The sequence below is a fragment of the Adiantum capillus-veneris genome, chromosome 3 (assembly GCF_014529385.1).
Source record: "Adiantum capillus-veneris isolate H3 chromosome 3, ASM1452938v2, whole genome shotgun sequence".
In the NCBI taxonomy this organism is placed as follows: domain Eukaryota; kingdom Viridiplantae; phylum Streptophyta; class Polypodiopsida; order Polypodiales; family Pteridaceae; genus Adiantum; species Adiantum capillus-veneris.
The window spans coordinates 140,415,146-140,442,556 of record NC_140933.1 but is presented as its reverse complement, the minus strand read 5'-3'; the positions used below and the strand labels follow the sequence as shown (position 1 = coordinate 140,442,556).

The window sequence follows — 27,411 nt, the reverse complement described above, 5'->3', positions numbered from 1 at the left end:
AATATTCTAAACCTTGGGTGTAGTTACTTGTGTGCATTTTTTCAAAGGTATAAGAGAAGTAGTAACTTGTTCAAGCTTTGATCTCTATCTATCTCTACCGTCTTCATACGTTAGATAGAGATATATACTACTTAAAGGTATGCACTACTAACCCCTAATTAGGTCTAATAGTATATATGTGTGTAAGATGTCCTAATACTTACCTACCTTTAATGTAGATGTTAGACGAGAGATCACCTATTGGGAGCAACCTAGTGATCATTCTTCCTTTAGTTCATGCACCAGATGGACCACCATCCAGGGTGGATATCTCCACCAGTGGACTCGACTCTTGAGCACGCATGGCTCGGAGGTTCCGGACCATCCAACTAGGTTACTTGTCCAATGATAGATCCTGACCTCCAACGCACACTCTCTTTAGGGGACGAGTACCTTCGTTCGATAGCGAGATTGTTTGGCCGCTACACTTAGCAATAGGTTGCAGCCTATGGTCTTTTTGAGCAGACCATGCCATGGGGGAGTTAGGGAGGGACTCCCTACGTCCAGAGCCTCACACCAATGGTTCCTTCTTCTATGCTCCTGTCTATCCCCCCCCCCCCCCCCCCCCCCCCCCCCCCCCCCCCCCCCCCCTCCATTGCAAGGACCCACTCCCCTTCCATCACTAGGCCCCACACCATTTCGTTTGACTCTTTGAATTATGTGTAGTGATAAAGTCCCTAGGTGCTGGGCAAATCCATTTACTATACCGTTTTGAGCACATTGTATCAGGAACAATTTTGGTGGGAAAAAATTGTCAGATACTTAGTAAGACTTGTTAAAGTTACATGTATTGTTAAACAACCTAAAGATGGTTGTTTAGTGAATGAACTAGTTTATTTGATAACTAGATGTGATGGATTTTGACATTCTATTAAGGTCCAAATATGTTGACACATTTTTCACGTAAAAAGTCTTTAGTTCTTTTCTTGTGAGCCATGACCACAACATCAGCCATAAGCATTGGTAAATATAGTTATGGATATGTAGATTTGGATATGTTTTTTCCTAGGTGTTATGGTCCCTAATGTTTAACAAAGAATGATTTGAAGCGGCATGCACATTCATGACATTAGTAGCTTCTAAAGTATTTCACGCGGTATGTGCAATATCTCTATGAGATTAATTGTGGATCTACCAATCACCAATAGAGGTCATGGCTCAGTATGGGTGCTTGTAGATTAGCTCATTAACTTTAACCAAGTTGGTTGTTCTTAACGTTGTTGATTAATAATCAGCACTATTGCAAGGAATTGCGATCTCTGTTTACAAGTCATTTTGGAGGAGTGTCTATAAACGGTGGGGAAACAAATATCAGTACTGCCTGTCATCCAGAGAGAATAAGTAGATTACAAGTGTTAGTCTTGTGCTAAAGGATATGCTAAGCGTGTACGTTAGCACCAAGCAATCCAATTGGAAAGGATATCTCTCTAGTTGGATTTTTCTTACCATAAGGCAAAGCATGTTTGCGACTATGTTTAGTCTCCTCATGTTTAAATCAACTTCTCAACTTTGAACACCAGTTATGGTGGGGTTGTTTATTAACCCAGATGATAAAAAATCAAGGAATAATACGTACTTTGATGAGTTACATCAACCAGTTACTCTCATGGAAAGTGAAAAGAGGTACTCTTTTGGGTACATCTTAGTTGTGATAATTTACTCAAGTGAGTTCTAAATGGAGTCTATATGCTATGTCGGATATGGGCTGGTTACACACGATGGTTACAAAGGTACATTAACATAGAGAATCAAGATGTTCTTCTTGACTTCATTGAATCTCCTATTGAACCGTACTCCGATCAAACGAACAGCTAGATCCATGAAGGATGCCATTGCAGAAAACGCTAGTATTCTTATGAAAATATCACCACTTTTGTTTTCAAAGATGAAAACGCTTCTCCAAGGTGAGAGTAATGCAATGCCAAGGGAAAACCGAGGGGGATTACGGACCCAAGCCAATGGCCGACTGCTAGGTCTAGATAGGGGATTCTGAATCTCAATGGCCAAGGTCTTATATGAAGGGTGGTTGGATAGAGATTCCTCAAGGCAGTTCCTCTAGGTATCACATATAAAGAGCCTTGTGGAAGGAGAGAGAGAGAGAGAGAGAGAGAGAGAGAGAGAGAGAGAGAGAGAGAGCTTTGTGATATGTGGAATCAATGGTTGTGAGCTCCAAGGTCCCGACTTTCAATAGATTACTTATAGCATTACTTAAGTAACATTACTCAAGTAACATATAATGGATAGTCGTTGCATAAGTGACACAAAACAAACTAACTTTTACCATTCCTTAAGTGATGAGGGGTATCGCCTAAGCAACAATATTTGCATCTCTAAGAGTGTAGTGTAAGTGATGTTCTTGTAATGAATTCATAAGCAATGGCATTTTCATCGTTTAAGTGATATTATTTAGCATCCCTGGCAACAAAGAGGCATAGTAGTGATGGCTTTCACTATGAAAATCTCAAAACATTTAACGTGGCCTTTTACCATGTTTTGTAGAGAGAGAGTCCAAAATGGGCTAGCCAAAGAAGGGGGCGGGGGGGACAAGCATTTTTTGTATTTCAAAGGTTATCATGATTATTGCCATTGTAATTATTGCATCTATTACCAAACCCCACTTTAGCACTTAAACATTTAAATTTTGGTGTTTCCTTCTGTTTTTATTTTGAATAAAAATTAAATATTATTATTTAAAATAAAGAAAATGAAAAATAGCTATGTGGATATACATAAAACTGCGAAGAGCTTGCTCCATCCTAAAGTTATAAATGCGCCGCCATGTAACTGGTAGAGATGAGAAGCCAAGCATGGATGACATCTTTTGTCGAGGCATGGACATGATAGAGTGAAGTGTGCCCACATTTAACCAGATGGTAGCACCAATGTTAGTTGCTTCAAGCTCTATCTTGCAATAATATGCACGTGGCCTACACTTTTGAAACTATCTTCCTCATTATCTTGCTTACTACATATATGTTTGCTTTTAATACTGCTTTTATTACCGCTTCTACTACCGCTCACACATTTCACTTGAGCGATTGCATCCATTTACTCTTCGCATATTTTGGATGTAGTGGTTCCAAAGAGCTCTCTTGTCATGAAAAGGTGCTAAGCAAGGAGCACACTAAAGAAATTCTTCTTCAAAGCACTCTCACAACACAAAATGCTAGCTCCACTTGCCCCCATAACGCTTCATAATAACAACGCTCTTAGAAAAATGCAAAGCATTTGTTATTCTTCATAAATAATTGCTCCAAAAAATTATGGATACTCTCTCTCTCTCTCTCTCTCTCTCTCTCTCTCTCTCTCTCACCCACACACACACAAAAAAAAAATGGTACTTTGTTTGTAAATAGATATACTTGTAGGTTAAGTTTATTTGAGATTGTGTAAAATAGTTAAATATCATAATAGAAAAAAGAAATAAGATATAGGTTCAAATAAGATATGGTGGAGAGAGGATATAGATTATAGAGAGATAAAAATAAAAAGATAGAGAGAGAGAGAGGGAGAAGAAGAGATAGTAGAGGGAGGGAGAAAGAGTGGGAAGGAAAGAATGAAAGAGGAAGAGAGGGAGAGAGAGAGAGAGAGAGAGAGAGAGGGGAGATAGATGGGGAGAGAGAGAGAGAGAGAGAGAGAGAGAGAGAGGGATACAAAAACGAGAGTAGAGGTAGAGAAAGAGAGACACAAAAATAGAAAGAGAGAGTGAGAGGGATAGAGAAAGAGGGAGAGAATAGAGAGAGAGAGAGAGAGAGAGAGAGAGAGAGAGAGAGAGAGAGAGAGGGAGGGAGGGAAAGAGAGAGAGAAGGAGAAAGACGTGGAGAGAGAGAGAGAGAGAGAGAGAGAGAGAGAGAGAGAGAGAGAGAGAGAGGGATGGAGAGAAAGAGAGAAAGAAAGAGAAAGAGATGGAGGAAGATGGAGAAAGAGAGAGGGAGAGCGAGAGAATAGAGAGAAAGAGGGAGAGACAGAGAGGAACAGAAAGAGACTAGGAAGAAATAAAGATAAAGAGAAAGAGAAAGTGAATAGACAGAGGGAGAGATAGAGATAGAGAGAAAGAGAGAGGGAATAGAAAGAGGGGGGGGGAGAGAGAGAGAGAGAGAGAGAGAGAGAGAGAGAGAGAGAGAGAGAGAGGGAGGGAGGGAGGGAGAGAGAGAGAGAGAGAGAGAGAGAGAGAGAGAGAGAGAGGGAGGGAGGGAGAGGGAGAACGAAGGAGAGAGAGGGAGGGAGATAGAGAGAAAGAGAGATAAATTTTGAGAAAGAGAGGGAGAGGAAAATAGAGAGTTATAGCTTTAGGATTGGGGTTCAATTCTAAAGTTATGATTAGAGCTTAGATTTAGGGTTATGTTTAGAGAGTGTAGAGATAGATGGTTGGTGATTAGAGCTAGGTTTGTTTTTCTTTGGCTAAGAAGAGATGCACCCCTCTAATCTATGAAAGGTTGGAGTTGTTCATTGCAATAGGGTGAGTGGAGTTGAAATTTAAAATCTCAATTGTCATGCATGTTTACAAGGTTTGGGGAACACCATCGAGAACTATGTTCTTAATAATGGAGTCTATCTAGACTTGCCTACAAATTAACCATTATTGAACTATTAGCAAGCTCGATAGGAAGTGGTGTCAACTTAGCACTGCTAAACCCACTCCACTACTCTTTGCAATAAACAATATTTTAAACCTTGTGTGTAGTTACTTGGGTGCATTTTTTCAAAGGTTTAAGAGAAGTAGTAACCGTTCAAGATTTGATCTCTATCTGTTTCTATCCTCTTCATACATTAGATAGAGATATAGAATACTTAAAGGTATGCACTACTAACCCCTACTTAGGTCTAATAGTATATATGTGTGTAAGATGTCCTAATACTTACCTATCTTTAATGTAGATGTCAGACGAGAGACCACCTAATGGGAGCAACCCAGTGACCATTCTTCCTTTGGTTAGTTCTTGTCCCAGATGGGCCACCATCCAAGGTGGACGTCCCGTCCAGTGGACCCGACTCTTGAGCACACATGGCTCTCTTACACCTACAGAGGTGTCTCACCATCCAACTAGGTTCCTTGGCCAGTGGTAGTTCCAGACATCCAACGCACACTCTCTTTACAGGACAAGTACCTTCGTTCGACGGCAGGATTGGTTGGCCTCTACACTCAGCAAAAGGTTGCAACCTATGGTCTTTTTCAGTAGAGCACGCCGTGGGGGAGTAAGGGAGGGACTCCCTATGCCGAGAGCCTCGTATTGATGATGCCTTCTTCTACGCTTCTGGCTTATCGGCCTATTCCCCTTCTTCCATTGCAGGGTTCCACTCCCCTTCCATCCCAAGGCCCCATTCCCCTTCCATCATTGGTTCTCCTGCCATTTCCTTCGACTCTTGCTTCACCCGAGCATAGTTGATAGTCCACAGCTGCTCGACGCAGTTCTTTTGGCAGCGTGCTGACGTTCATCTCAAGGTAGTGAGCACCATGAGAGGCGGAGCAACAGGGGATCCTTTGGCTTTTCTTGCTTTTGTAGAGGGGGGGTTTGGAGTTCCCTATTTTATAGCGTGCCATCCCCAATGTAGAGGACCCAATTACTGATACGTGGAGTACTACTGAGTAAAGTATGAAGAAGAAGTGGAATTTGGTACAACAGAGGGCAGGGTGTTTTGATGCCATCCTCAGATTCTTATACACTCAACATATAAGAATTGTTTTGTAAAGTTCAGAGACTAGCAGTCCGCTCTGGTATGGTACATCGAGGAAGCATTGCATGCTCAATTCCCAAATGCCCTTAATGAGTTTTTTCTAGCACAGTGGTTGGAGGGCTATATTAGTTTTTTTGTTGAAAAACAAGCAATCAAGTGTACGGCATGCAGTGGCCAACCAGGCTGTAGATTGAGACAGGAGCTATTGTGGAGGCAACATGGTAGATGTGGAGTGGGAGTGGGCAATGCAAAAAAAGGGAGAACAAGCTGCAATCGGCACAATATCCTTTAGAAAACAGCGCGAAGATCGTGCTAGACACACTAAGGATTCGGGAGGCAAAGAAGCTTGGAAGGACAGACATGTAAGTTTTTTTAGATTGGAGCCTATATAGGTTCAAAAAAGTTTTAATTAATGAATTAATTTTGTTATTGCTAACTTGGAAAAATATCACTCTGAGTGGCCTAACCAAAGAGATGGTACGATCAAGTATCGAGAGCAGCACACAGAATTCAAAACTTGCCAATGGTTGACATTGGAGAACCATCACATCTCTCACGAGCAATTGGACCCCGCAGTCGTATCTCTACAGGCGGTAAACCTACACAAATCATATTGTATTAATTGTTTGCAGTTGTTAATTTATTTAATTTGGTTTTGGTTAATGTAGAGTAAGGATAATCAAACATGTGAACCTATGGACAAGGAGAAGGACTTGGACAAATAGCTAAAAGCTATTTGTAGTCCTCTCTTAAAGTCCCAATGAGGCACAAGAAAAAATCTATGAGCAAATGTATATGCAGCTAAACTAAAATTTTCATCTTATTTGTAATTTTATAAATTGTTGGTCTTTTGCACTTTATTGTCAAGGTAAGTTATATTCAAACTCAAATGTTTTTTATTTTTTTACACTTTTTGAAAAAACAATTGATGTTTCATATGTTTTATGTACGTAGGTAAAAAGAAAAGCTGCTCAACCAGAAACTACACTCATTTTTGTTGGCGTGCCTGCAAAGAAAAACCTAGACAACTTCCAAGAAATGCAATAAAAGGTCACCTCCCCAACTGGAAACTGTGATCACTTTTGCTAGAATGCTCAATGCATATAGTGACTTAGGTCTAATGGATGTGATCACTTTTGCTAGAATGCTCAATGCATATAGTGACTTAGGTCTAATGGATGTGATTTCACAATATGAGTGAAAAATATAATGTCATATTGGATGACCAAGCACTATATGTCCATGCTTGATCTATTGAGGCATTTTGAAAAACATGGCTATGGCAAGGAAGTTATGGGTTGTTTTGAGCAAATGCCAATGTAAGGCCTTTCTCCATATGGAACTAAGTATGCATTCACCTTGAAGTCGTGTGGTGTTGCGCACACAAAACATTGGTATGAGTGAGATACCAAAACACCAGAAGCTCTACGACCTCGCATCACAAATGAGATTTTGCATTAAAAGATGAATGTAGTTAAAAATTAGCACATTATAATAAAGATGGAGAGGTGAATTGTGTCCATTGCGATGCTTGTGTCCATTAAAAAAAGAAATAACCATACGTATGTATGGTGTGCAGTTGGCACCGTTGTCCACAAATAAAACCGTAGGGAACGTACCCTTCCCCTGCCACTTTTATCCTCTCCAGTGTTGAAGGGGGACTTATTCTTCTCCTCCAGTGTTGAAGGAACTTTTTTTAAATTGTGCAAGGAAGAACTCGTTACCCATGTTTTATGAAGAGGTGTGTAATTCCACATTGCCATGTCGTGGTGTATTGTCCATGTATCCCTCTCTTGGCAAAACTAAATTCTTCAAACCTTGTCATATGCATGAACAAATGCAATAACACATCCAAGTGAATACATTTCAAAGAAGAAGCCCATGAAGAACTTCTCGTCCTTTCATGAAGACACCACATTTGGCATACAAAGTACTAGCAAGCACATCTTTCTCCAATAGCCTCTGACAAACAATGCTATCACGGATTTTATCAACCATGCGAACATCTTGCGTAATGTCACATGCCTTCAAGATGCAACATGTCCTTCGACATCACGTGTTTAAGACATGTTCATGTGGCTCAGAGCCTTGTTCTCCCCCGCGCTGCTCAGCCAATTTCCTAATGGTACGTTGTTGACATTCCTACTTCCCTTTGTAGCAACCACAACCAAAACACTCTAAGAGACCACTTTCTATGTAAGAAGCTGATCCGAAACATTTGAGATTTTGTGAGAGTGCTAGATTTGTTATACATACCAATCAAAGCACCTCTGAGCACAACATGTTTCACCAACATCCCCTAATTAGCGACCTCATCATGCACAAACTTTCCGAAGTTGATGTCTTGCACTGCATAGGAGATTATATATGGAGAGATGTCGTGTTTGATTTGCATATGATACAAATAGATAAAGGCCCTCAAGTTGCATGCATAGGAGATTCCATATGCAAAGGGGGCCTTTTCGCTTCGCGTCTTGTGAAAACAGTCGAGAGCTTCCTTGCCACAACCATGTTGGGCATATCCTACAATCAACACACACCAAGAGACAACATCCCGGACAGGGAGCTCATCTAGAACTTGTTGAGAAACCTGCGTAGAGCCACATGCCTTGAAGATACATGCGTGGGTGATTGCATCTTGAAAGAAGCCCGCGCTTTGCAGCTGCCACAAAAGACTAGAGCTTTCTGGTCATGTCCATGTGGGAAAAATCTGCGAATCAGGAGAGAGGATCTTGCTTTCCATTTGCTAAAACAGACTAGAGGTTTTGGGCCCTGCCTAGTGGAAAAAATATTGCAATTAGTGCATTTCAAGAGTCCACACTCCGGATAGAAAGGTCCTCAAGAAGTTTTGGGAAGAGACCCTCACTTAGCATCTCCTGAAAACATCTTAGAGATTTCTGGCCCTGTCCTATGGAGAAAATCCTACAATTAGGAAAGAGTCAATTGCTTCGCATCTGCTGAAAATAGACTAGAGCTTTCTAGCCCTTCCCCTGTGGGGCAAATCTTGCAATCATTGCATCCCAAGAGTCCACACTACGGCCTTGCCAAGCATGACGTCTTTTCGAACAACACCTTACTGGCAATGTCAGCATGATTTTTTTTTGCCTTTCAGAGCCTCTCCAGCACTTCCAAGTCAGGGGCCCAAAAGGCCTAGGGCAACAACCCTAACCACCTCTTGCCGCAATTTGTGTCTTCTACAGGGTTTGTCGAGCTCTTGACTGTGATTGCCAAGATTGTCTTGATTTCTTGACCCAGCTCCTCCTTTCAAACATCACACAGCAAAGCCACCAATGCACTGCCTGCATAGATGTCAATTGCCGTCCCTATAGCACTTGCCTCACGTCCTGCTACAATAGACTGCAACTTGTAGCATAGCTTGTGCAGCATGATAAATCCTTGGTCTATCTCCAATGGCCCACCTCCACCCTCCATCCATGAAAGGATACCTTCCTCTTTGTGCAACTGGTGGCTGATCTGCGAGTGGTAGCCAAGGCCCTCATCTGTATCCACCACACTGGTGCCCGTAGCAAGATATTTTACAAGAAAGGGATATGGCCAGCTTCGTAAGGACTAACCATGGGGACAATTGCTATCCCCCCATGCCCTTGCCAACAATTCGACGATGTTGACGCCGTTGCTACATCCTTTCCTGCGCCATACAGTGTCCTTGCAAAGCCCAAAACAATGCCATTTGTGTCTATCCTCGCGTCAATTGCCTCCCCTACCCACAATCCTTGCAATTTCATTGCTAGTATCTGCTTCCATATGTTGCCTGCCCCATTCAAAGACTCCCACACCATTGCCACGACGTGCTGGCTTGAACAAACGTAGTGAAGCAAGTCCCTCTTCAGTTCCTTTATAACATGCTGCCTAATGTCGCACTTGATATCGCTTGCAAGATTTGTAAAAGCGTTCTCCAGAATGTCCAACTCCGTCGCTTCGGGCAGCCTCATCTCCACAAGGTGCATGCGTAGGTGCTTCTCGTTGCTGACACTCCACCATCGCCAACACCTTCCCCCTACACACCCCACGTGTGGGAGCATCCTTCATAGCTCCGTGGTTGGATCTCTATTGCCACCATCTGCACCTTTGTTTGCACATCTCTATATGCACACATGTCGTCATGCATTGGTGGCCCATGCTCATAAATTCCTCCGTCGTCGATCCTTAAGGAGACGTACATGTTTGATGTATTTTCTTAACAACATTGGCGACACATCCCTACCACTTGAGCTTCTGATGGGATAAATCTCATGAGGGTGCATCCCTACCTTGTTGTGGCCCTGAAGCAATTGATGAAGCAATCTCCCCAGCCCCACTTGAGGCTGCGAGCCCAACATGCAATGCTCTAGAAGCTGCAACCCATTTTCGTATGGAGGAAACCCTGCCGTGCTACGACGAAGCAGATGATGTTGCCACGAACAACAAGAACCTTGTCAATGCAGTCTAGGCTACTGTCAAATACCTTGGGGTAATCACCTCTCAAGCTATCTAACAAGGAGCTGGACACTTCATTCAAGCCTGCAACAAATGAATACAATGATGAAGGTGTTATCAAGCCAGCCATCCCTGCCCCATCTCTGCCCTCTCGCTGCTTGGATGAAGATGATGCTATTGTAGCCTTTCTTGTTGCCCTCGAGACCTGCATAGATTTAGTCAACACCATGCCCCAATCCAAGCTGTAGAAGGCGATGATGCAACCCCCATGTTCTGCTGCTCCTTGGAGACAAATGAAATGCTTCCATATGTCGCCCGCTCATTCGATACTCCCACACCATCACCACGACGTGCTGGCTTGAATACATGGTTTCCATTTAGGATTTTTCACAAGGAGCTTTGGACGGCTTACCATATGGCAAAAAATATATAATTGCTAGATATTTTACTAGTTTCAATACACACATCTAGTAAAAGTGCAAACTAGTAAGCGTGAGACAACTCCTAGATGCTTCAAGTAGCAATCCTCTTACCATATAGTAGGTTGAATAGCTACATGGTAAGATAATTGCTAGATGAATCAAGAGAGTTCAAGCTCAATTGCTAGTTTGAGGTGTATTATGAAACTAGTAATACATCTAGCAACTCGAATATGTAAAATAGTAATTCATCTAGTAACTTCAAGATGAAAAGTCCTAGCCCTACTCGGCGTGTCTCCCGAAATTACCTCAACCTACTTCTTGGTGAAAGTACTCATCATGCTACCTATGAAAATATATGAACTTTCAATAATCAATCAACCCACGGCATTTGGAACAATCCACAACAAGAGACTTGACTCACAAGTAACCCAAAACCCTACACACCCGCACAAAACTATAGCCAGATGTATTGTGCTTGGTTCACAATTACCTTACAAAGCATGACCTTACAAAATAATCTTCATATGATAAACATCAATCCAACATGACTGCCACAGGCAATAGTATAGATCTGCAAGAGATATCCCCATCGCATACATCAACCCACCATGTAAGCTGCAAGTTCCACCTGCTTCTCCACAATCAAACCACAAGGGGTTACCCTTGCCTTCAGTACAATTTGTTATGGTCTATCCTGGAGCAATGACTTATGCGAGTACTCCAAATTCAGCTTCACTATGCTGCTTCGCTCAGCACTTCACACTCATCCCTGCACTCTTGCAACCCTGCATCCATATATATAAGCAATCAAATAAACACAACGTAGAGAATCCATGATTATTTATTTACATAAGAACTTTGAAAACAAACTAGTTACATCTTTGTTGATAATCTCTCCAATACAATGTGACTCTTTCTAACGTTATCTCAGAAGTGGGATAACACACTATGATTTGCAGGAAGAGCAGCAAACATTCAAGTTGAGTGGTCTCACCTGGTAAGAGCCAACATCAAGTAGGAGTGCTTAATAGTAATGATTGTCACAAATTTTAGCTTAAATAATTAATTTCATTACATGACGATAATCACACATCTTTCAAGCTGTCCAAACAAAGAGATTCCAGCAAGGCTATTTTCTTCAGCTAGGGAACTACAAGGAACCCACAGCAATGACGAAAAGAAATCCACCTAGGGCACCTCAAGAGGGAACCTAAGACACTGACGAAATGAAATGGTAATGGGTTGTAGAACTTTACAGGCCTTGTCTCATATAATGTAATTGAGGAGTAGTTTCATAAGGTAGAGGCATCTCCTCATGGTTACATCTTCCTATATATAATGTAGTTAAATTATGTCGAAGGTAAGCCTCAGAATTCATTGTGTAAACCCTTAGACACAATCACACGATCTACTGTCAAACTCAATCAATGCCTTACTTTCGTGGCTTCTGCATTAGAAGTGAATGTCATCATATGATCTGTAAAGGGAATTTGTTGCATATGGAGAGCCATGCAACACCATGGCAAAGCTATTATTATATATGATTATAAACCAAGCTATGCCAGGGCCCTTCGAATTTGTGAAAATATATACTTATATGCGCAAGAAATTAAAAGCTCCTACATATCGTTTCCATCTTTCCCTCCTAATTGGTAGAAGCTGCTAGGTTTATTGTTAACCCAAAAACAGAAAAAAGTGACAATAGCCTACCGATCTTGGATATTTCTCCACAATCTCACAAGCAGCGTCATTGCTCAGTTTGTATATAAGCAAACTAGAGCTAGCACTATTTGGCAGAAGACGCAGCAGGAGCTTCCCACTCAACAGGAAACTTCTCAACAATACCCCCTCATACCATCTAGCATTTTTGCATATTCACCCATCCCTGGCGTTTTTGCATCTACACCCCAGCCTGGCGTTTTCTTTCCACAGCTTCAGCCATCGCCATTGGAATTCTCCCTTCTGGCCTTAGCACCCCAGCAGATCAGCATCAACCGTAGCGTTTTTTACCAACAGCAGCAGCGTTTTTGAGCCTTGGAAAGCCTGCACTTCTCAGCGTTTTTGCAGCCAACTACTAACGCTAGGATTGCTGCCATGCCAACATTTTTGATCAGCAAATTCAGCATTGAAGAAACGCAGGTACTCACCCTTTAGCGTTGGTGGCGTTTTTCCACAGCTTGGCACCACAGACTAGCAGCGTTTTCAGCAAGTATAACAACCCATAAAAACGCAGCCTTGACTTAGATCCTCAGCATTTTTAGCTTGCGAAAACAGCCCATAAAAACGCAGCCTTGATCCTGGTTGTTCCAACGTTATACTCAGCCCTAAGTCCGTCGCCAAAACACGGATTTTCAGCCGTGTGAAGCAACCCCAAGACCACTCAGAACCATCAGCAGTTTTCCGCCTTTGGACAGCAGATAGAAGTAGACCAATTCAGCCCTGAACAGTCCAAGAATACAGCAGATAGAAGACCACAGGTTTCAGCCATCGAGTCGTCCTCGTCGTCACTGTCGTCCTCATCACCGTTCTCGAGCTTCTGCAGTATTTAGATTCTCATCAATTTTGCTAAGTTAATATATAAGCAAACCCAAGTTAGCACTCTCTGGCAAAAGAGGCAACAAGAGCTTCCCGCTCAACAAGTCACTTCTTAGCAGTACCCCCCCAGAGCCTAGCATTTTGGATAAAGACCTCAGCCAGCGAGTCCTCTTGCAGGACCGCGGCAACACCAGATCCCCCGCATCCTTCCCCCCTTGCATCATCGCCAAGACCATCAGCATTGTAGCGTTTTGGCTCACCAAACCTCAGCACCAACATCAGCATTTCAGCCTATGCACTAACGCTAACACACATCAGCCATCCAGCGTTTTGGTGGCGTTTTTCCACAGCTTGGCACCACAGACTAGCAGCGTTTTTCAGCAAGTATAACAGCCCATAAAAACGCAGCCTTGACTTAGATCCTCAACTTTTGTAGCTTGCAAAAACAGCCCATAAAAACGCAGCCTTGATCCTGGTTGTTCCAACGTTTTACTCAGCCCTAAGTCCATCGCCGAAACAGGGATTTTCAGCCGTGTGAAGCAACCCCAAGACCACTCAGAACCATCAGCAATTTTCTGCCTTTAGACAGCAGATAGAAGTAGACCAATTCAGCCCTGAACAGTCCAAGAATTCAGCAGATAGAAGACCACAGGTTTCAACCATCGAGTCGTCGTCGTCGTCGTCGTCACTGTCCTCGTCATCACCGTTCTTGAGCTTCTGCAGTATTTAGATTCTCATCAATTTTGCTAAGTTAATATATAAGCAAACCCAAGTTAGCACTTTCTGGCAGAAGAGGCAGCAAGAGCTTCCCGCTCAACACGTCACTTCTCAGCAGTACCCCCCCAGAGCCTAGCGTTTTGGATAAAGACCTCAGCCGGCGAGTCCTCCTGCAGTACCGCGGCAACACCAGATCCCCCGCATGCTTCCCCCCTTGCATCATCGCCAAGACCATGAGCATTGTAGCGTTTTGGCTCACCAAACCTCAGCACCAACATCAGCATTTCAGCCTATGCACTAACGCCAGCACACATCAGCCATACAGCGTTTTGGTGGCGTTTTTCCTCAGCTTGGCACCACAGACTAGTAGCGTTTTTCAGCAACTATAACAGCCCATAAAAATGCAGCCTTGACTTAGATCCTCAACGTTTTTAGCTTGCGAAAACAGCCCATAAAAACGCAGCCTTGATCCTGGTTGTTCCCTCGTTTTACTCAACCCTAAGTCCCGGGATTTTCAGCCGTGTAAAGCAACCCCAAGACCATTGAGAACCATCAACAATTTTCCGCCTTTGGACAGCAGATAGAAGTAGACCAATTCAACCCTGTCCAGGAATTCAGCAGATAGAAGACCACAGGTTTCAGCCATCGAGTCGTCCTCGTCGTCATCACCATTCTCGAGCTTCTGCAGTATTTAGATTCTCATCAATTTTGCTAAGTTAATATATAAGGAAACCCAAGTTAGCACTTTCTGGCAGAAGAGGCAGCAAGAGCTTCCCGCTCAACAGGTCACTTCTCAGCAGTACCCCCCCAGAGCCTAGCGTTTTGGATAAAGACCTCAGCCGGCGAGTCCTCCTGCAGTACCGCGGCAACACCAGATCCCCCGCATGCTTCCCCCCTTGCATCATCGCCAAGACCATGAGCATTGTAGCGTTTTGGCTCACCAAACCTCAGCACCAACATCAGCATTTCAGCCTATGCACTAACGCCAGCACACATCAGCCATACAGCGTTTTGGTGGCGTTTTTCCTCAGCTTGGCACCACAGACTAGCAGCGTTTTTCAGCAACTATAACAGCCCATAAAAATGCAGCCTTGACTTAGATCCTCAACGTTTTTAGCTTGCGAAAACAGCCCATAAAAACGCAGCCTTGATCCTGGTTGTTCCAGCGTTTTACTCAACCCTAAGTCCCGGGATTTTCAGCCGTGTAAAGCAACCCCAAGACCATTGAGAACCATCAACAGTTTTCCGCCTTTGGACAGCAGATAGAAGTAGACCAATTCAACCCTTTCCAGGAATTCAGCAGATAGAAGACCACAGGTTTCAGCCATCGAGTCACCGTCATCGTCATCACCATTCTCGAGCTTCTGCAGTATTTAGATTCTCATCAATTTTGCTAAGTTAATATATAAGCAAACCCAAGTTAGCACTTTCTGGCAGAAGAGGCAGCAGGAGCTTCCCGCTCAACAGGTCACTTCTCAGCAGTACCCCCCCAGAGCCTAGCGTTTTGGATAAAGACCTCAGCCGGCGAGTCCTCCTGCAGTACCGCGGCAACACCAGATCCCCCGCATCCTTCCCCCCTTGCATCATCGCCAAGACCATGAGCATTGTAGCGTTTTGGCTCACCAAACCTCAACACCAACATCAGCATTTCAGCCTATGCACTAACGCCAGCACACATCAGCCATCCAGCGTTTTGGTGGCGTTTTTCCACAGCTTGGCACCACAGACTAGCAGCGTTTTTCAGCAAGTATAACAGCCCATAAAAACGCAGCCTTGACTTAGATCCTCAGTGTTTTTAGCTTGCGAAAACAGCCCATAAAAATGCAGCCTTGATCCTGGTTGTTCCAGCGTTTTACTCAGCCCTAAGTCCCTCGCCAAAACAGGGATTTTCAGCCATGTGAAGCAACCCCAAGACCACTCACAACCATCAGCAGTTTTCCGCCTTTGGACAGCAAATAGAAGTAGACCAATTCAGCCCTGAACAATCCAAGAATACAGCAGATAGAAGACCACATGTTTCAGCCATCGAGTCATAGTCGTCGTCATCACCGTTCTCGAACTTCTGCAGTATTTAGATTCTCATCAATTTTGCTAAGTTAATATATAAGCAAAGCCAAGTTAGCACTTTCTGGCAGAAGAGGCAGCCAGAGCTTCCCGCTCAACAGGTCACTTCTCAGAAGTGACCCCCCCAGAGCCTAGCGTTTTGGATAAAGACCTCAGCCGGCGAGTCCTCCTGCAGTACCGCGGCAACACCAGATCCCCCGCATGCTTCCCCCCTTGCATCATCGCCAAGACCATCAGGATTGTAGCGTTTTGGCTCACCAAACCTCAGCACCAACATCAGCATTTCAGCCTATGCACTAACGCCAGCACACATCAGCCACCATCCATCGTTTTGGTGGCGTTTTTCCACAGACTAGCAGCGTTTTTCAGCAAGTAAAACAGGCCATAAAAACGCAGCCTTGACTTAGATCCTCAGCGTTTTTAGCTTGCAAAAACAGCTCATAAAAACGCAGCCTTGATCGTGGTTGTTCCATCGTTTTACTCAGCCCTAAGTCCCTCGCCAAAACAGGGATTTTCAGCCGTGTGAACAACCCCAAGACCACTCAGAACCATCAGCAGTTTTTTGCCTTTGGACAGTAGAGAGAAGTAGACCAATTCAACCCTGAACAGTCCAAGAATTCAGCAGATAGAAGACCACAGGTTTCAGCCATCGAGTCGTCGTCATCGTCACTGTCGTCGTCATCACCATTCTCGAGCTTCTGCAGTATTTAGATTCTCATCAATTTTGCTAAGTTAATATATAAGCAAACCCAAGTTAGCACTTTCTGGCAGAAGAGGCAGCAGGAGCTTCCCGCTCAACAGGCCACTTCTCAGCAGTACCCCCCCAGAGCCTAGCGTTTTGGATAAAGACCTCAGCCGGCGAGTCCTCCTGCAGTACCGCGGCAGCACCAGATCCCCCGCATCCTTCCCCCCTTGCATTGTCGCAAAGACCATCAGCATTGTAGCGTTTTGGCTCGCCAAACCTCAGCACCAACATCAGCATTTCAGCCTATGCACTAACGCCAGCACACATCAGCCATCCAGGGTTTTGGTGGCGTTTTTCCACAGCTTGGCACCACAGACTAGCAGCGTTTTTCAGCAAGTATAACAGCCCATAAAAACGCAGCCTTGACTTAGATCCTCAGCGTTTTTAGCTTGCGAAAACAGCCCATAAAAACGCAGCCTTGATCCTGGTTGTTCCAACGTTTTACTCAGCCCTAAGTCCCTCGCCGAAACAGGGATTTTCAGCCATGTGAAGCAACCCCAAGACCACTCAGAACCATCAGCAGTTTTCCGCCTTTGGACAGCAAATAGAAGTAGACCAATTCAGCCCTGAACAGTCCAAGAATTGAGCAGATAAAAGCATCTGCTGACTGTTAAACAAATAAATTGCTAATGAGACATTTTCTCACTCAACAACTAGCATTGTAACTACCTCTCACCTGTTATCATCAGTGTGGTCCTCGGCTATCTAGAAATCACCTCCTTTTCATCATATTCGAATTTTGAGCTTCAGATTCTTTTGAATGGCTCCACATCTGCCAGAGGCAAGGAGAATTGCAAAAGCATCATCAACGTCACAAGCTGGCTTGCGTACTACCACATATACATCTTTGAAGACGATCATGCGATCCCACTCACACACTCAGTAAGTACATAATCGGAAAGGCAATAGACCACTCCATCATCAATCAGCACCACAGCTTGGCGTTATCTCTTGCACAAGATGGTCGTCCATTGGCTCCTGCGTTGCTGAACTGTCCACCAACGTCATGAGCCGCCGCCTTGTCTACTCCTTGCCACCGAACTCGACAAAGGCGTTCAGGTTCTGCCGCAGCTTGTTAAGGACATGGAGCAAGTGGCTTTCCCATTATTCGGTGACCTCATTTCCTGGCTGTCATGGCCTGACATACTTCCAAAGCGGCGCATGCGTTATCTCCAGCGTTGCGACTAGCATCATTGCCAAGCGCAAGCAAGCCATGATGAAGGATAATACTCCCAAAGATGACCTTCTCCATGCCCTGCTCAACAAAGAAAGCGAGGGCTTCATCACCATGGATGAGGTCAAGAGCATTGTAATGGTGCTCTTTGCTCCCATTATATGACAATGCATGTTGCCGCAAGATATGGCATCCATGATTGTTATGCACGCCGTCACAGTGAATTAAAACATCCCAAAGCTTCCTTGTATCAGCCATGGTGAGCATTTGCTACAATTTACAGGCTCCACATCAACAACCACAACTGTTTTCCTAAGGGCAAACAAAGGAAACGAAGGCAAAGCTAGGAGACAAGGGCCTCCTCCAGTGTTAATTCTAGATCGCTGCCATTGGAGGAATTCCCACCTCCACGGTCATCATCATCTTTGTTCAAAGAATAAAAGAGATAGTAGCCAACACCACCAATAGCCAGTATAAACAAAGCAATTGAGAACAAGGACTGCAGCAGATAAAAGGACCCCACAATGCCAAGGATTGCTACGTCTGCTTGCACCACAGGCCTTGGCACCGACTCCTACATTTACAAGGTACCAGCTTTGTTCCTGGAGATTTCTGAGCAACAATCCGATGAGAAGGAAGCGGCGTTCGTCTTGAGACCTGCTTGCATTGAGAAGACTTCCGAGCTCTACTCTGTAACGAAAGTGGTCACGACGGAGAACGAGATGGCAGAAGGGGGTAATGCAGTACGTGCGAGACACACCGGCTTGCAACCATTTTTTTATTGTAGACCTCTCTCTCTCTCTCTCTCTCTCTCTCTCTCTCTCTCTCTCTCTCTCTCTCTCTCTCTCTCTCTCTCTCTCTCTCTCTCTCTCATACACATACACATACACATACACACACACACACAGACCATAATAGATTACAGTACTAGAGGGTTTGCGTGGTTGAAAACATCATGTGTGTTATACAAGGGAAGCAGGGTAGGAGACGGGAGGGCCAGGCAGCCACCAAGGACCGTAGCAGGGCCCGGCACCACCCCACAGCCCCCACCGCCCGTTTTTAGGCTGGAATGCAGCCATATTTTTGCAAATTCTGCTTACGCAACGACAATTTACCTGCACCGGATGCTTGACACACCTGCTTCAAAGCTGGCGATGACTCTTTGCAGTTGTGCTTGCTTGGGCCGCACCTTGCACGCCCGCTGATCTCCATCCATCGTGGCGGGATTTCTGGCCACAGAGCTTTTTGAAATTTTGTGCATAAATACCTTTACCTCCAAAGATTTTAAAATTTGAGATACACAGTTTAACCCTAGAGAAACATGGTGTAAAAGCAACGATCTGCAAAAGGAGCGTGAGCACAAGGCTAAAGCCCCTGTCACACTGGGTGACAGGGAATGAGCGGCCAATCTGAGGTGTCCGACAACATTGGCAAAACAAAAAGGCGAAAGATGGCCTTCAGCCCGTGTCTAAGGGGCGGCCTCACCCCATCGGCCAACTTTCCAAAATATGTGGCCAACTACAAAAGCGACACATGATTGAGGAGGAGTGGATTTGAGCTTTGACGACCAGCACCGAAAGCGGACACTCTACCACTTGGCTATGCACGATTTGTTGTCCATGTGACAGCTACTGCGTGGCCATGCTCAAAAAGCTAGGGGGACGGGCGCCCTAGTGTGATAGGGGCCTAAGTTGAAAGAAGAGGAACAACACAAAAGTAGCAGTGACGGTACACATGATAGAAGAAGTGAATGCCACAGTCGAGATGACGGCAAAAGTTAAGGAAGTGATGATAATGGAGATTGTAGCAGACATGATTACGATTGTAATAGATTGTAGCAGAATAACTCTCTCTCGGAGCTATTTTCAAAGTGAGCGCATCTCTCCAATGCATGTGCAACCACCACCTATGCTTGCATCTTGAAGGCATGTGGCATCTTGAACTTGAGCTATAGAATTTCACGAGTCATGGATCATGGCTGCTTTGTGCAACTTGGAGGCTTTCGTGATCAAAAGGAAAGAATTGTACCTGTGTCGCAAATTGCCACACTATGATTATTAATACAAAAGATGTTGTGAAGAGATCAAGAGGTATTAATTAAGGTTGTTTCTAGTCATTGCTCTAGAGATAAAGGGTAGAGTCGATCATAATGGAACCTAGCACTAAGCAAAATCATAAGACACAAAAAATTCATCTAGCATGGATGACATAGTATATGGACATTTAAACATAAAAAGAATTAAAACCTATCAAGTATCATGGTCTCTTCAACTACACCTTCTCATGTGTCAATCATGTCTTGTGCGATCTCCATCATCGTGTCAATCATATTTACTATGTCCAATTTTGCAGGACCATCTTTTAAAATCTTTTGATACACTCAATTGTCAATGTAGGTGATCAAAAAAACATGAAGCATAGCTCGGTGCATTGAAGAACTCTTGTGTGCATATTGTATGGTGCAAGTTGCATCGAAGAAATAGGTTGCAGAGCATGGAAATTTCCAAGGTCTTTTTGTCACTACCATCCACTTATTACATGGTTATATAGGTTGTGAAAAGCATGTGTAAGAAAAGTAGTAGGTTAATAAATCGATGGTCAACATTGTCATCATAAAAGAGTTGTACGAAAAACAAAAGCATATATTTACCAACAAAATATGGGACTAAGCGTGCTAAATGAGTAATAGGACTTATTTATAGGTGTTAGACTAGATCTCTTCCTGAATGTCCACTATATAGTTATTACCACAATAACTTGGCTTGATAATTACTAGTTCTTGCCCACTGCACTATTTTTCTGCTAGGGTCTATTTCCAATGTCTACAACCTATATTGAGTAACATTTGTAACTACAACCAACATTACCTATATTACCCATAAATGTACCTATATTGAGTAACATGCCTAGTTATATAGTCAATGCACAACCACTTTGTACAAAGTAAGCCTAAAATCTAAAGTAGGCCTGACTGTATGGTCTTGCACAAAGTAAGCTCCCTTAGGCATATCCTTACCATTTGGAATCCTAGATGTAAGCTCTGAAACAAGAAACTGAGTGAAGCTACTTTCAAACTCGGGGAGTTAATAAGGTATCTCATATTTCTACTCAAATATACACCATATCTTCTAGTGTGTCATCTTAGTGTACTTTTGTGTGTTATCTTGTAGTTTTGTGAGCTCCAAAGAAATTGAAATAGATGCTCTCTTTGCTGCACATTTGCTTGCCGTGTAAACTGTGTGTGCCATTTAGGAAGCATTTTCTCGATCCATTCTTCTTAGTCAAATCCACCTCTTGGTTCATGTTATAAAATCTAATAACTAACCAACCCAAATGATTTTCTCATATTAAAATGATCACTTAATGTGGGACAATAAACGGGAACAAGGATTAAGATATGTACATGTGCTTATAGGTCTATCTCTACATGGGGCCAATGTAAAGGGGCCCAAATGAGAGACGGTCTATCAAAGAGCAAGGATAACCAATGGAGCATAAGACCTTAGGGTTAGCTTCATTCAAGACCTCCAATAGTTAGTGTAAAAGTCCTTTTACCTTAGGTAAGCTAGGGCTGAGCTTGAGGTGGGAACCCGGGTGCTTGAGGTGCTTGTCATGCTTGATGACTAAGGTGCTTGATGATTGAGGTGCTTGAGATGCTTGAGGTCTTTGATGATTGGATTCTTGAGGTGCTTGAGATGCTAGGGCTGTACTTGAGGTGAGAACCCAGCCCAAGTTTGAAGTGCTTAAGGGCCAAGCTTGTGGTGGGAACTGGGCCTAAGCTTGAGGGGCTTGAGGTGTTAAAAGTCAAAGGTCCAATCCCCACAAGGAGGGGGTGAGCCCTACAAGGGGAGATGAGAGAGAACACCCACACACTCACACAAGGCATGCTTGGTACAAAGAAAGAAAAGGGAACACTTGTCAAGTTCCTCCTCATGTTGCCCTCATGGTGTGCCTGAAGCCTATTGGTTGGCCACCCAACGGGTCCAATGATAATTTAGGAGATTTAATTCATTGGTTTTTCATTTATCAAGTCCTCTCTCTCAAAGGGGAAAGGAGGACACTTATCCCAAGGCTACCCTTGTTGCTTGTAATGCCTCCTGCTTGTGATTGGCTAGGCTGAAGGGGTCCAATGAGCTTCAAGCATGAGCTACAAGGGGGGGTCGACCAAAGCAATCTAGGGGGTTGCTTAGGGGGTATACTCACCCACACACACTCTCATTGTGTGCTATGCAAAGTGTAAGAGCTCCATCTCCTTCTCCGAGCTCCTTGAGAAGTTGAGAGCCTACACCAACACTCTTGGCTGTGGAATGCAAATCCAACCAAGAGCTATGCTTCAATGCTTAAGTTTTCCATCTTCCCCATCTTCATTACTATGCTATTATGTATGCTAAGCAAGAAGAGTGATGATAAGTGAGGAACAATTTCTTTCTCCTATGAAATACTTCTTCTTCCTCTTCCCTACCCTCATTCGCTGCTAGCTCTCTCCACCTTCGAAGGTGTCTGAGGTCTTGGGACTGAGGCTAAGGATAGTTAATGCTTTCTACAAAGTTTATGTTATGCTTATTGCAAGAAGGCTTATGGATTATTGCAAGTAGATTAATTACTTAATGCAAGTAGATTAATTGTTATTGCAAAGTAGATTAATTGTTGCTTTGGGCACAAGTTGATGCATAAAAGTTTACATTTTTGTGCATTCTAATGATTTAGGAAACACAAGGGTTAATGGTGTTCACAAGTTCTTGATTGTTTTCAAGCTAAGATTGATTTTTGCTCTTAAGCAAAAGCTTGGTGTATGAAGCTTCCTTCTTCATACCGCCAAGAGGTCTCAAGGAACACAAAAATTGTATTGTACCAAGTCTCCCTTAATGGGAGAATCTATAATACAAATGCCTATTGGAGGGGGGACCAGCTCCACATAAATCTGGTCCTCAACTGTTGTCATGTTCTCTAAACTCTCTCTCTCTTACAAAAGTATTGTTCATGCCTATTTAATCAAGTGTTATGATTAAGTTGCTACTACCAATTAAGTTCACCCTCTATGCTCTCAACGTAATCTCACAAAGTTGCTCACTCTAATTCTCTTAATTCCGCTATTCTACAAGTTATTAGTCCATTTCCATTACAGTTCTTGTGGTTGAGGAGACCGCTATATGTGGAGTAGTGAATGCTAAAGACTCTCAAAGATTTTGTGCGACTACGGGCCTAGCCAGAGGCATGCATGGCCGAAGGATGAATCGTGCAAGAGGCATTTGTTTACATTTTTGAGTATTTGGCACAAGTTGATCCCTCAATGCCTCGCATGTGGTCAAATGAGGAGGATTCAAGGATGACTGCATACCTATCAAGTAGAAAGGGGAAATCATTTAGCATGGGCATGGATCTACGTCGAGTCATCAACAACTTTTGCATCCTTAATGCAAAGGTTATGACCAAGGGGATTTGTGGAAAATTGCAAAGGCAAGGGGTTTGCAAGAGAGGGAAGCATGGAAGCAAGCTCGTGGAGGTAGGAGGGCACTCCCAGTTCCTCGACACCTTGCATGTTTCCCAGATCTTATTAGTGCCGAGTGGATCCATGCGAGAGTGGCCGAAGCAAAGGCATGCAAAGAGGACATCACCAATAAAGAATGGGAATATGCACGAGGTTGTGTGTCAATGGTATATATAGTACTCATATATATCTATTTATCTACTTCTTTGCCCTTATTTGCTTGTAACATAATACCAATGTCACTCATTACTGTATATCCCATCAATCCATCAACCAAAAATTTGGTTCGTAGTTCTTGTAACACCTCGGGGAAGAACCATTTTTTCCACTAATGAAGTAGAGACGGTCTTCGATCCTCTCCCACCTACGTAACTTTGGATGAGGGTGAGACAGGGGACGGAGAGATTGATGATTTGAGTCCCAACTTCATCAAAATATCAGCGAGGATGATTGCCATGATGATGATGACATTGCCCCTAGGAAGCTCTACTTAGTCAATCATCAAAGTGGCCTGCACTTTTTCAAGAACCTTCCTCATTCTCTTGTAAATGGGAGGGGACATGGAAACCAACATTTCTTAGCTAATTAGCACTTGCAAGGAGCCCTTTGCCTTCATTGTCATATCCATCATGTTTTTACACTTTGCTATCATGAACTAGCCATTTAGACATGTGATCAAGGGCTAGGTTAATTGGAATTGACTCTCGATTTGTTAACTTGTTGTTGCACATTGTTGCAAGATAGAGCTTGAAGAAACTAACATACTTGCCACCATGTGGTAAAATATGGTCACATTTCACAGTCTATCTTGGAGGATGTAGGTAGAAAACGAGAGGTTCCACTTGTAAAACAGGCTTTGTCTATGTTTTGCTATAACAAGATGAATCGACTACTTCAATTCGTGAGAGCCAATCCAAAACATGATGGATGTCGATGTTGTGGAGGTTGCTCTTGTGGGCATATGCGAAATCCAAGAAAGTAGTGCCCATGCCTCGGCAGAAGATGTCATCCATGTTGTACTTCTCATCTCTGACGGTGTATATATCTAGGTATATATATATATTCATCTAGGTATATATATATATATTTGCTTTGCATGTTGAGGCGCATGCAGAACTCTGAGATGGAGCTTCCTCTTCATATTTTCATGTTTATCCATCTACATAGCTATTGTTTCATGTTTTAATCTCAATTTTTTTTTCATTTTTCAAAAAATTGAAATAATGTTCTCTATTCTTTTCATAAACAAAATAGTGGAAACTCAAAAATTTGAACGTTTAAGCGCAAAAGCGAGGTCAGTAATCAGAACGGCAATGTGTGCGGCAATATCTACACTATTTTCGCGGTAATATTTGCGGTATGTTCGTGGTAATATCCACGGAAATACTTGAAATGGAAAAAATTGTGCTCCCGTCCCCCTCTCTCTTCTTTGATCGTCCCATTTTGGACTCTCTCTCTCTCTCTCTCTCTCTCTCTCTCTCTACAAAATGCGGTAAAAGGTCGCAGTAAACGTGTTGAGAATTTCATAGTGATTACTATATAGTAATTGCATTGGACTTAGGATTTGCTACTTCTAACTAGCAAGTCAACATAATTACTGTATAGTAATTGTGTTGGACTTGGGATTTACTACTTCTAACTAGCAACTCCATGTAGTTGCTATATAGTAATTGCATTAGACCAAGGATTTACTGCTTCTATGTAGCTACTCCACACACTTACTATATAGGAAATCTAGAGGTACTTGAAAGTTACTAGTTCCATCTAGCAATTATGGACCTATCGTATAGGAAGCTATGACTTTGCTAGTTCAATCTAGCAAAAACCTCCTTATTTCCTACTTAAATCTAGGAAGTACATGGAACCCAAAGCTAATTTCTATATGGTAACATGTCAAAAGCTCCTTGTGTTTGTTACTGATCTCATTCTGTCTTTGCAACGTCCAGGTCAAGCTCATACGAACACACAGCGAGGCCGCAACTATGCGACTTGAGCACTTTTCAGATTCTATGCGAGAGGGGAAAAGCGTCTGTGAGCGCGCCTATGGGCCGTGGACTTGAGCGTGCAAGCCACACACATACACACACACACACACACACACACACACACACACACACACACACACACACACACACACACACACACAGAGAGAGAGAGAGAGAGAGAGAGAGAGAGAGAGAGAGAGAGAGAGAGAGAGAGAGAGAGGGGCTTTGTGGGCGATCATGGAGGAAGAGGGCGGAGGGGCCAGCAGGAGCGGAAGTGCGAATGGAAATGATGACAGAGTAAGTGAATGGGAAGATGGGCTGCCCTCTGTCGGAGACCTCACTCCTCTCAATGCCTCATCTTGTCGCAGCATTCAGCATCACATCTGATATCCCCCCATGCCGCTCTGGCGCTGCGAATGTCAGCCGAGTTTCGCATTCCATGTTCTCCATACTCAAGAACACCCCTTCCTTCTCCTCGATCAACCCCCCAATGACCCGGACACCCAACCGCATGTAAATACGCAGGCACATACACACACATCCCCTGAGCTAACTTCAACTCCCAGAAGGTTCCTCCCACATAGCGTTCGGACGACATAGTCGCAGATCAGAGTACATTCATTCAACAGCAGCAGCAAGACTTCATGAGATTATTGTTCCCCGTGTAAGAAGAAGATACTGAGAATGTACTGTTCGATGAACATGAGCCGCAGGAGGGGTTCCTCTCCTTCTCGAGCGCGGTGGAAGACGAAGAAGAAGATAGCGAGAATATAATGTTAGGTCAACGTCGTCACCAACATGATCAGCAGCAGCTCCTCTCCATCTTGCTCCCCTGGAAGAAGAAGAAGATGCCGAGAATATAGTGTTGGCACAACGTCCGCATTAAGAATATATTGAGGAGGACTTCCCCTCCTTCTTGCTCCGCGTGGAAGAAGAAGAAGAAGATAGTCAGGATAGACTGTCGGCTCAACGTACGTAGACAGCAGCTGCAAGAGGATGAGAATAGGTTGTTGGTTGAACGTCGACAGCAGCAGCTGCACGAGGAGGAGTTTCTCTCCCGCTTCAGCTTGTTCCCCTTAGAATTAGTTCAAGAAGAAGCTACCGATAAATTTGCCCAGCTGCTACTAGAAGCTGATACTCTCTCCGCTTTGGAGCTTGATCGCCACATCATCACGAACTCTCATCCAAATCAGGTGCATGCAAGACGTACTAATAATCATGATGATCTGATTCATCTGCCAGCCAATTCTAATTATGCCATACGCCTGCGTGCTGCGTCCACTACCCTTTATGCTGCTGCTACTGCCTTTAATGCTGCTGCTGCTGCTTCTTATAATAATCGGCTCATGACTTCTTCTGCTGTTACTGCTACTGCTGCCTATAATGATCGGTTCACTTCTACTACTAATTCCTATAATGCTGCTGCTGCTGTTACTGCTTCCCATCAAAACATCACCAATCATTCCATTTGGCGATATACGCCCGGCGCCGATCGTCAACGGCATGCATCCTCAGTTCTTGCGAATCATTTACTACATGCCTGGCCATTATCAAATCAAAATCTCCCCGCTGTAGACAAACTGATAATTAGCCAAGAGAATAAATTAGCTCCTGGCAAATGCACGCTCGATGAAATCAAATCATACACCCCTTAACGTTTCAAACCATAGATCCATTTTAGTTTGACTCCGGTTTTTAATTTCTTGTCGGTTCAAAGGTGTGGCTAATTATAGTGACCTAAGAGGCCTTAGCGTGCAATTAAATACAGTCCTTTATGCAATAGCACATTGAGAATGTACCAGGAATATGTGTCCCTTTCTCCACTACAAGACTTTCAAAAAGTTCACGATCATTTACCCCATTTTGTAGCGAGCGAGTCCAAAAATGAGGGGACCAAAGAGGAAAGAGGAGGACGAGAATGAGTTTTTCATAAACCACGTTGACTATCGTTGTTAGTACCCCATACTTTGTCGTTATGATTACCTTGAACATTACCCCCTACCTGCTTTGACACTAAAATATCCAAATTTGGATACTTCTTTCTATTTTAATCAGAAAATTAAAGAACATGATATTTTTCATAAAAAACGGGACGAAAAAATAGTATTGAGACGTAAAACAATAGTTAT

General features: G+C 43.5%; 1 long non-coding RNA gene across 2 annotated transcripts; it reads right to left on the bottom strand.

The window, feature by feature from the left end:
• Positions 1 to 11,017: 11,017 nt before the first annotated feature.
• On the bottom strand, positions 11,018 to 19,194 carry LOC147461812 (uncharacterized). 2 transcript variants are annotated; one of them, XR_015187641.1, is made up of 3 exons: positions 18,947 to 19,194; positions 11,452 to 11,568; positions 11,018 to 11,359 (listed from the first exon to the last, which is right to left on the bottom strand). It is a non-coding gene; the product is annotated as an uncharacterized LOC147461812 (long non-coding RNA). The 2 variants fall into 2 exon arrangements; XR_015187642.1 differs by lacking the exon at positions 11,452 to 11,568 and having other exon boundaries at positions 18,925 to 19,089.
• Positions 19,195 to 27,411: the final 8,217 nt, after the last annotated feature.